Genomic DNA, 9,433 nt, shown 5'->3' with positions numbered 1-9,433 from the left:
AGTGGTGATGCTTATAGTGACTAGAAATGCCTTTACCAACAAATTATCATTTACTATGTCATAATTGGGCATCTGCCAGCCTTAACCCCACTTTTACACCAAACAATCATCCATACAAATGATTATACAACTTGCTTGGAACAAGCACAATTATAATAAATACAATACATATCAATAGACTAGTTTAACAGTCACCAAAATCAGAAACCATATAATTTATGTGGTATGAAAAGAAAAAAATCACATTCAAATAGAAGTGCTTTGTTTATATTGCCAAGCATCCATTAGAAAATAATCTTGTGCGAATACACACAAATGGCAAGCCTCCGTTTTACCTGATTATGACTCCACAGCGTTCACATGAAGACTTTTTTGTATAGCTGCAAAAGGTTGGTTTTGAGACGCAGAGTTGAGTGCAGCTTTGATTGTTGAATTAGTCTTGCATTTGAGGGCACAAGAAGTGGAAAGTTATAGAATCTACGTTTTAGGCAGTGAACCTGAAGCTCTTAATTACAGGGTCAAGTATAAAGAATTTGAGGAATGCAGACTAAAGTAGCCTAAAAATTACCAAGAGCTTGATCAGGTGACCAGAAAGAACTAAAAGCAGAGAAGCCTTATATCTGAATGAATGCCTTTGTTCCTGAAACAAAACTTTACAAAAGGTCTTCGACTTGAGCATTTTGTTTTTATGTGGATGAAAGAGTGCTCTCTGTTGGTGAAAAACTATCCTCTCCTAGGGAGACACCCCAATGAGTTTTTACGGTTTTTTTAAAGAAACCAAATGAATGAAACTACTGTGGAGAAGACCATTTTCTCCAAATAATAAATTTGCTAGGAATACAAAATGTGCCTGAAGTTACTCAGACCCTTCCCTTATAAACATTTATAAATAAGATCTTGAAATTAATGACATTAATAATAAATGTTGTATACACTATGAAATCATTCTTCTTTTAAAGATAAATATATATGTGTGTATGCATATGCTTTTTTGTCTATCAAGTTACTAGTTGGATAAGAAGAAACAGGAACCTAAAACACAAAAGGGAGGACATTCAAAAGCAAAACCAAGATTTTGTTTCTTTTTATGACTAGTGGTGCTGGATGTGATCTATTGTGTTTTATTTTTGTTCAGCTCAATTCCCCTGTAGCTATATGGCACTCACTTACAAGAACTAGAAAAAGGAAACTGATAAAGTAAAAATGATCTGTTACGGCCATTATGATAGGTTTCAGGCTGTGAAAAGGATAAAACCCTTTGCATGCAAATCTACATTCCAAATTTTAATTATTTGTTTTTATTTTATTTTATTTTTATTTTGTTTATCCATCTGTTATAACTTCATAGCAGAGAGAACATTATTTCATATACTAGCTTCATTCTTCCAGAAAGGTTTTGCCCAAGGTAATAGGGCAGAGAAAAAAAAATTTTTTTTTTGCAGTTATAGCAACAAAAATGTGTCTGCACTAGACTGTTTCATAAGAAGTCAAAGGTGAACATTCCAGAATTATAATGCACTGCCAAATGTGGTTTATTCAAACTTCCCCCTAATACTTAACTTATACCCATTTTTGCAACAAAAATAACTCCTCTTATTAACTGAACAAGAATTTTATCTGCCTTTATGACATCATGATAGGTCTTTTTTAAAAAATGCATTCTTTAACTTGCTGTTGAATTTTCTTTGCCTTAAGGAGAACATATTCACTTTATCTGTCTTAGATCTTGAAGGAACCTTTTGTTCTACATCTGCATGGGTCAACTTCATGTAAAGCTATATCAGAGAATGGAATGGTTTCTTCACCAGTGTGGCAATCAGAATTAAGGTTCCAAATCACAGTAAGGAATGATGAATTCTCCCTCATTCTTGCTGTCTTATTCCTTCTTCCAGCATTCAGTATATTGCCTGGTGTTCAACATATAGCTCTGCAGTCCTAAGTACCCAATTTTACTTAAGCTTTCCAAATTAATTTTTACTTGAGTTCTCTCTGATAAAATTATAAATCGTGGATTGGGGAATCCTACTTTGTGTATGTTATGTTACTCAGGACACAGATGTCAAACATACAGTTTTATATATTTTCTGAGAGCAGAATGTCATCAGAATTTATGTTCTGCCTAACTCATCAAAACAAAGACTGCCAGTCTGCTGAAAGAAGGCATTCCTCGATTGATTTCCTTATGCCTCTTATTAGTGCCATTTAGAAGATAATACACTTGCCATCATGTGAAGACTAAAGTAGTAACCAACAATTCCCATGCTGGAGATTACCATTATATAAACATATAACTTCTTGGCTCCAAGGACACAAACCACAATATCTGGATATTTGTAACAGTAATCAAGAAGCCCCAAGTAAAGGCAATAAAGCTCATGCAATCTTCTCACTGATAGCAGGTAATCAACTATCATGTAAGGCTTCATTCTTGCTACAATAAAGATTCTCATCTAGGACAGATATGTCTGTGAGTCTTCTGCAGATGTAGTTGAAAAGCAAAGTTAACCTGTAAACTCTTACAAATCTGTGATTCATTATTGAATCCCAGTCATGCAAAAACAAAAACCCTTAGTTTTTTAAGAGAGCCTAAACTCTTAAAAATTCTGTAAAAGAATAACAAACTATCAATGAAAGACACTTCATTGTAGATTAAATAGAAGAGTAAAACAACAATTTAAAGCATTTAAGAATAATGGCAAAAAACCTGGATTAGAATTTAATTTAAGAAAGTTTTTGAATGGATTAAGGAGAGAAACATTTTTGTTAAAGTGCTTTAAAAATAAATAAATAATGCATATCTTTGTGGAATACAGATTGCTTTTTAGTGATTCTTAAAATATATAAGCTTTTATGGAAATTAGAAATGAAAGAAGAACAAGTTAAAGAGCATATGATAAAATGGTCCAAGAATTTTCATTAAAATACATAGATGGATCAATGGGAGAAGGAGTGGTGATGCTGTGTAACCCACACTTTTCTATCTTATCAAGTAGTGATAAAGTAGTGGTCTACTTATAAAGTAGTGGTCTACTTTATCAAATGCCTTACTGAAAAGTCAAAATAAATTATATCTACAGGATTTTTCTGGTCTACTAAGAACGCAAAGAATGCAATAAGACTTAATGCTATTGTTGTTGCTAAAACAAAAGTATGCCCTAAAAAACAAAAATGTTACTACTTCTAGTTTGAACTGACTAAATCCTCACCCCAACTGACTTGGGATCATTGAACTTGGTTCTTGCATCTTTGTTAGCTAGATAAATCAGATCATTGCAGCAGTTGTAGCTCACCTATTAAAAGTGCCATACTCATTGGGGTTTTTTCATGCAGTTACTCTACTTAAAATACTAAAATTAAAATGTGAACCAGTTTAAGAGCAATTTGTGATACCTTAGACTCAAAGTTATATTACTGTAGCTCCTTAAGAGTAGTCAGACAACTAAATAACAAGTGTACATATGAGGGTAGATCTAGAGAAATGGTAGAAGAATCACAAATGTTAAATTTTGCACTACTTTTTCATGTTGTTCATCCAATAATTATTCTTCTATTTAAAAAATGGGAAGTTGCACCACATGTTGCAGTCCTTAACAATATACTACCATGCAGATCACAGATCTTTGGGATTACATCTAGCAAACCTCATATAGGTTAGTGATGAAATTCTTGAATCTTGTGACCAGAATAACAAGAATGCATAATGATACCATCTCTTACAATTTATGTTTGCTCATCAGGAACTGTGAGGAGGTTCCAGATCTGTAGACAGCCTTACATTCCAGAAAAGTTTTAATACCAAAGATTTTGAGAGTTTGACTCAAAAGAGTACAACAGTTGACTCTGCCCATCACAGTTTAGTTGGAGTTCAGTTTCATAGCAGTCTCTCTGTTATGTTATCCATAGCCAGCTGGGTTGCTACTACAGAATCTTTATTATACGACAATACAATTTTTGTTCTCCTAAACCAAAGTTGTCCCTGTATTAAAAACCTCATGTTTCAGTACTTTGGACAGGAAAGTGGTGAGAGATAAATATAGCACCCTGAAGCCTTGAAGGAAAATTCGGCACAATTTATCTCTACTTACAATGAAATATCAGAACCTCCTTCACCTTCTAATAGTGTTTCAGAAATTTACTGCTTACAGACATCACCTATAAAAACATAATAGCATCCTTAATACAGCAAGTTCACATTTAAGTATCCATAGCACATCCCATCTTATGAAAACTCTCAAGTCTCCATTACTACCGTTAGATTTTCTGGTGCCTCAGAGATCAGCTTATAGGTTTTGACATGCAGCCATTTGAAGCCAAACATCTCCTATGTCAGGCCCACAATTAATTATTCATTCTTGAAAAAGCTAATACAAATGCATGTTGGTTTACAGTTGTTCATTACCTCACAGAAAGGGGGGGAGGGAAGGTTTAATAATTCAAGACAAAATAGTTAGCCTTTGGAGAAATTCTGATAAAATTCATTACAACTGTCAGAGACTCTGAGCCTACTTCCTTCCTCTGGTATGTGAGGCTGCTGATTTCATGTTCTGTCTTCTCAAACTAACCATACGGTCTATTCAATTATTCTGGCGTTGTCATGTGGAATCAAGCAAATAAATACCCTCTCCACATTTCTCCCTAACTCCGCTATTTAGAAACCAGATTGCAGAACTTGTACCAGAACGTGAATCAAGCATCAAAGTTGATTTGCAAGTATCAATTAATGTGGTTGCAATAGTGCAGGGATACTGTTAGGAGTTTTATTTCCCCCCTTCTAAAAGAAGATGAGAGGTTCTCAATTCAGTTAATGAATAAACCTTTAACATAACAAAGATCATTTAGAGGTTAGTATAAGTCACAGAGCTTGTTATTAGGAATAGCAAAACAAGTTAAAAATAGCTAATACAAATATGTGAGGCTAAAAGAAAAGGAAGGTAAAGAGCCCTCAAAACTACTGTTTGAAATTTTGCCAAATCTGCATTTCAAAATAAAAACAGGTCTAGAAACCTTACATTCTTTAATATAATAAAGTCTATTGACACAATCGCCCTGACTCCAAAAGGTAATAATCTTGCGAGACTCAGTAGGTCAAAGACATCATGAGAAAATTTACATAGAACATTAGAAGCACAATAAGTAGGGACTATTTCTTTGAAGAGGTCCACATCATATGTGCCTGACACATTCTCAAATCTTTGTATGGGCTTTCTAAAATCCTGTTTTACTGCTTCATATTATCTTGGCCCACACAGTAAGTTTATATACTTACTAGTTCATATACTTACTGTGTGATCAAAGAATGCATTTCATCATAAAGTATAGCTAAATTAACCTACACCTTATAAAATCACTGGACCAAGCTATCATTATCAATTTATACCTAAGTGATTTCAGTGGGTCTAAAGCATGACTACCCAGTTTGAGTAGTGGTTAAAGCATCAGGCTAGAAATTGGGAGACTGTGAGTTCTAGTCCTGCCTTAGACACAAAGTCAGCTAGGTGACCTTGTGCCAATCACTTTCTCTCAGCCCTAGGAAGATAATGTAAAGGCAAAGCACTTCTGAAAAAACTTGCCAAGAAAACTTGTTCAGGTAGTCTCTGCAAATTGAACATGATTGAATTGAATTTTGGGGGCGGGGGAAGCATGACTTAATTCTCATTCCACCCTATTGGATATGTCAACACACTGTACTAGAACATAACATTTAAACTTCGTATGATGGGTGAACTTACCCACTGTTTTTTTTTAATGCTTAGTATTGGGTAAAAACAATGCATTCTTATGTATTGTTTTGGTTGGAAAGGGAAGCTAGTGACTCCAAAGGCAGTGGGAAAAGGTTTCTTCCCAAAATTGAAATTAATTGGTTAACATAAAATACTTTAAAAATACTTGAGAGAAGATATAATTTTTGTAAGGTGGACATATTAAAATTGTTAATTTCCCTAGGGCCGTGATGGTGAACCTATGGCACGCAGCTCCCTCTCTGTGGGCACGCGAGCCGTCACCCCAGTTCAGCTCCACCGTGCATTAATGCATGCCTCCCGCCAGCCAGATGGTTGTCAGGTCTCTGCTACACATGCACAGGGTGCGGGGCGCATGCGTGGGGGACATGCATGGGGTGCAGGGCGCATGCGTGGGGCCCGTGTGCGCATTGCATTTTGGGAATTCGGGCACCCATGCACACATTTGTGCACATTTCTGGGTACTCAGTCCAGAAAAGTTAGCCATCACTGCCCTAGGGTGATTGGTACCCACTTTCTATGGATGGAAGATCCCAGATTCTATGACTCACATCTTTGAAAGAAGCTTGTAGAAATGCTGAGGAATATTTGCCAATTTTCTGAACTACATAGACCAATGAGTTTATCATAAAGAATCTTTACAATTTATCAATGAGAAAAACATGTACGTTCATACTAGAATTAGTTCAAATAGGGAAAAAGGTTTTTCAGTACAATCCAGATTTACTCAGAAGAATATTTTAGACAATTCAAAGCAATTACTTTAAGTACATTAAAAATGCAAACTAAAGTAAAGATTATAAATAAGACCTTGCTGGAAAATTAATTTTATTTATGTATTGTTAATCTATAATCTTTTTGGCATTTTAAAATTTAAACCTCAAGTTTTGAGTAGAAAGTTCCCAGGTAAAAGTGACAAATCCAATAATAGGATCAATATTTTCACTGAGCAGTTTTGGCCCATACTATTTCAGAAGATGGTTACAATTTAAAAATAAATAAATGAATAAATAAAAATGCTCCCTGGACCCAGTAATCTAAGATTAACAACATTGTTTTTCAGATTTTTAAGAAGTATTTATTGATTGATTATTTCTTAGTTTTTCTCTTTACCTAACAGGACCTAAAGCAGGAAATAACATATGCATTTATAATAAATCATAAATAAAACACATTAAAAACATAACATGCCCCTATAATTTAAAAATATTGTTCCTACCTGCAATCTGAAATCAGATGTTTATCAGATGACTCCATATAAATTGTAGATCCAATTCTGAATTAGCCAGGAATATGGGGCAAAACAGCATTAATTTTCAGTGTGCATGTAACATCAAATTATATCAAACAATTAAAACTATAAGCATAGCATTACCAATGTTGCTAACAGACTGAAAGCATGGCTAGTCAGCTGTCTTCTAGTTGCAAGATCAAGTTACATACTGAAATTATCTACCTGCACAGAGAGCTAATTGGGCTGCATATTCTATTGGCCAAAAGAAACACCCTTTATCTTGCTTGGGTTACCAATCCAGAGAATTTTGTTAATTGAACTGCATACTTGATCTTTTGAACACTCTTGGACTAAGTGAGCCAAACTGCATTTTTGATTGCTGAATTCTTAAGCTGTTTAGAAGGAAACTGGGTGTGAGGAGAGGCTGAACTTTTGTGACACTTGAAATATATGTTTTAGTACCAGAATGTTTGACTAGTTCTGCTGCATTCTTCACAAATGAAAATGTTGCTTCCTTTTCTTAATAGATGTAAAAAAAACCTTCAGGAATTACATTATGACTACCTGCTTTGAACAAAAATTTACAAGCACTCTTAAGGTTAGTAGTAAAATTTATCTGAGTATTAAGAGAATGCTATTTCTGCTGTATAACTGGTTTATTTATTTGTGGGGTAGGTGATCTAGATCAGTGGTTCTCAACTTTTTCTTCACCACTGACCTCTTTTAAATACCTTTTGTGGCCATGGACCACAAAGTCTTAACTCAAGACTTAAATCTTAACATTTCTTCGTGGACTCTCTATGATGATATTGACGCCCCCAGGGGTCCACGGCAGTGGTGGGTTGCCCCCGGTTCGCACCGATTCTATAGAACCAGTAGTAAAATTGGTGGGAGGCTCCGCCCACCGTCCCCGACGTCATCAGAATGCTTCTGCGCATGCGCAGAAGAGAGAGCATGCGGCCCCGTTGCGAACCGGTAGTAAAGGTAAGTAGAACCCACCCCTGGTCCATGGACCATAGGTTGAGAACCACTGATCTAGATAGCTAATAAAGTCTTCAAGCTCTTTATAATGGGTTCAGTCCTCAGTGTCCCAAAGGAGCAAGCAAAAACTTTTGGAAAAATTAACTCTAGGCTAGACAATTAAACAGCTTGATCTGACAGACTTATTTCTTACATTTTTGTGGTTAAAAAAAATGAAGTTGAGGAATACAGTGTAAAAAAAAGCAGATCTTAAAAATTAATGCTTATGACAAATATGTCAAGAGTGACACTGAAAAACAAACAAAGCATATACATTGTTAAAATGCCTAAATTGAATAACATTAATAAATGTTGGATGATATGAATTTAAATTCTAGAAGCCGATGGTCAAGAGTTTGATATTTTTTAAAAATTCAAGAAGATTGATAATAGAAAACATTTTTAAAGAAAAACTGATGAATTTTATTGAATGTTGGAAAGAAAAAAATTGCTGGAATACATATGAATATTTTGAAATAAAAGCACATACAATGTATATGTATTAAGTAATAAAATAAAAAGGACAAAGATGAAGATGTAAATATTTTCTATGAGTATACCATGTCTTCATATAGAATTGGAATGTTCCCCTCCCTGCATGCAGCTCAGAAGCAGAGAAATAGAAGAAAATACAAGAAAGAGAGGTAGCTGCTACTACAGGTATATTGATGACACTTAATATTACCACTTCAGAATATTCTGTAGAATTTATACAGGGGATCTAAAATAAGATATTATTTGCACAATATCTCAAATGGGTAACCATTACCAAGCAATTTAAGATGACAATCTGTAACTCTGGAGTTTTGCATGCTCTATACAGTCCTTGACTTGCAACAGTTCATTTAGTAACCGTTCAAAGTTATAACAATGCTGAAAAAAGTGAGTTATGATTGTTTTTCACACTTACAACCATTGCAAGTGTCTCTATGGTCATGTGATCAAAATTCAGACACTTGGCAATTGTCTCATACTTATGATGTCTCAGGGTCACTTCACTTCTTGCAAAGTCAATGGGGAAGCCAGATTCACTTTACAACCCTGTGACTAACTTAACAATTGCAGTAATTCACTTAATAACTGTGGCAAGGCAGGTCATAAAATGGGGCAAAACTCACTTAATAACTGTCTCAGTTAGCAATGGAAATTTTGGACTCAATTGTAGTCCAACTGTTGTTTATCGAGACTACCTGTAATCCTAGTTCAAACATTAACATCATGGTTAAAAGGTTCAGATAGAAAATGGAATATGTCATTTGGAGCACATACGTGTTAAACTAGATTGACAGACAATCTGATATTATCGAAAGTATCTCAGAGTAATGGGAAGAGGAACAAACATCTGCTCAAAAACATTTACTCTTGTAGAACAAAATCTACCTAAGAAAGAAGGTGCCCAATAAACTAATATTTAGATCTTAGTCATATTTGTCCCTTGCTG

This window comes from Pantherophis guttatus, chromosome 6, assembly GCF_059756535.1.
Source record: "Pantherophis guttatus breed Tessera chromosome 6, ASM5975653v1, whole genome shotgun sequence".
Classification (NCBI taxonomy): domain Eukaryota; kingdom Metazoa; phylum Chordata; class Lepidosauria; order Squamata; family Colubridae; genus Pantherophis; species Pantherophis guttatus.
This window is presented reverse-complemented; position numbering follows the sequence as displayed.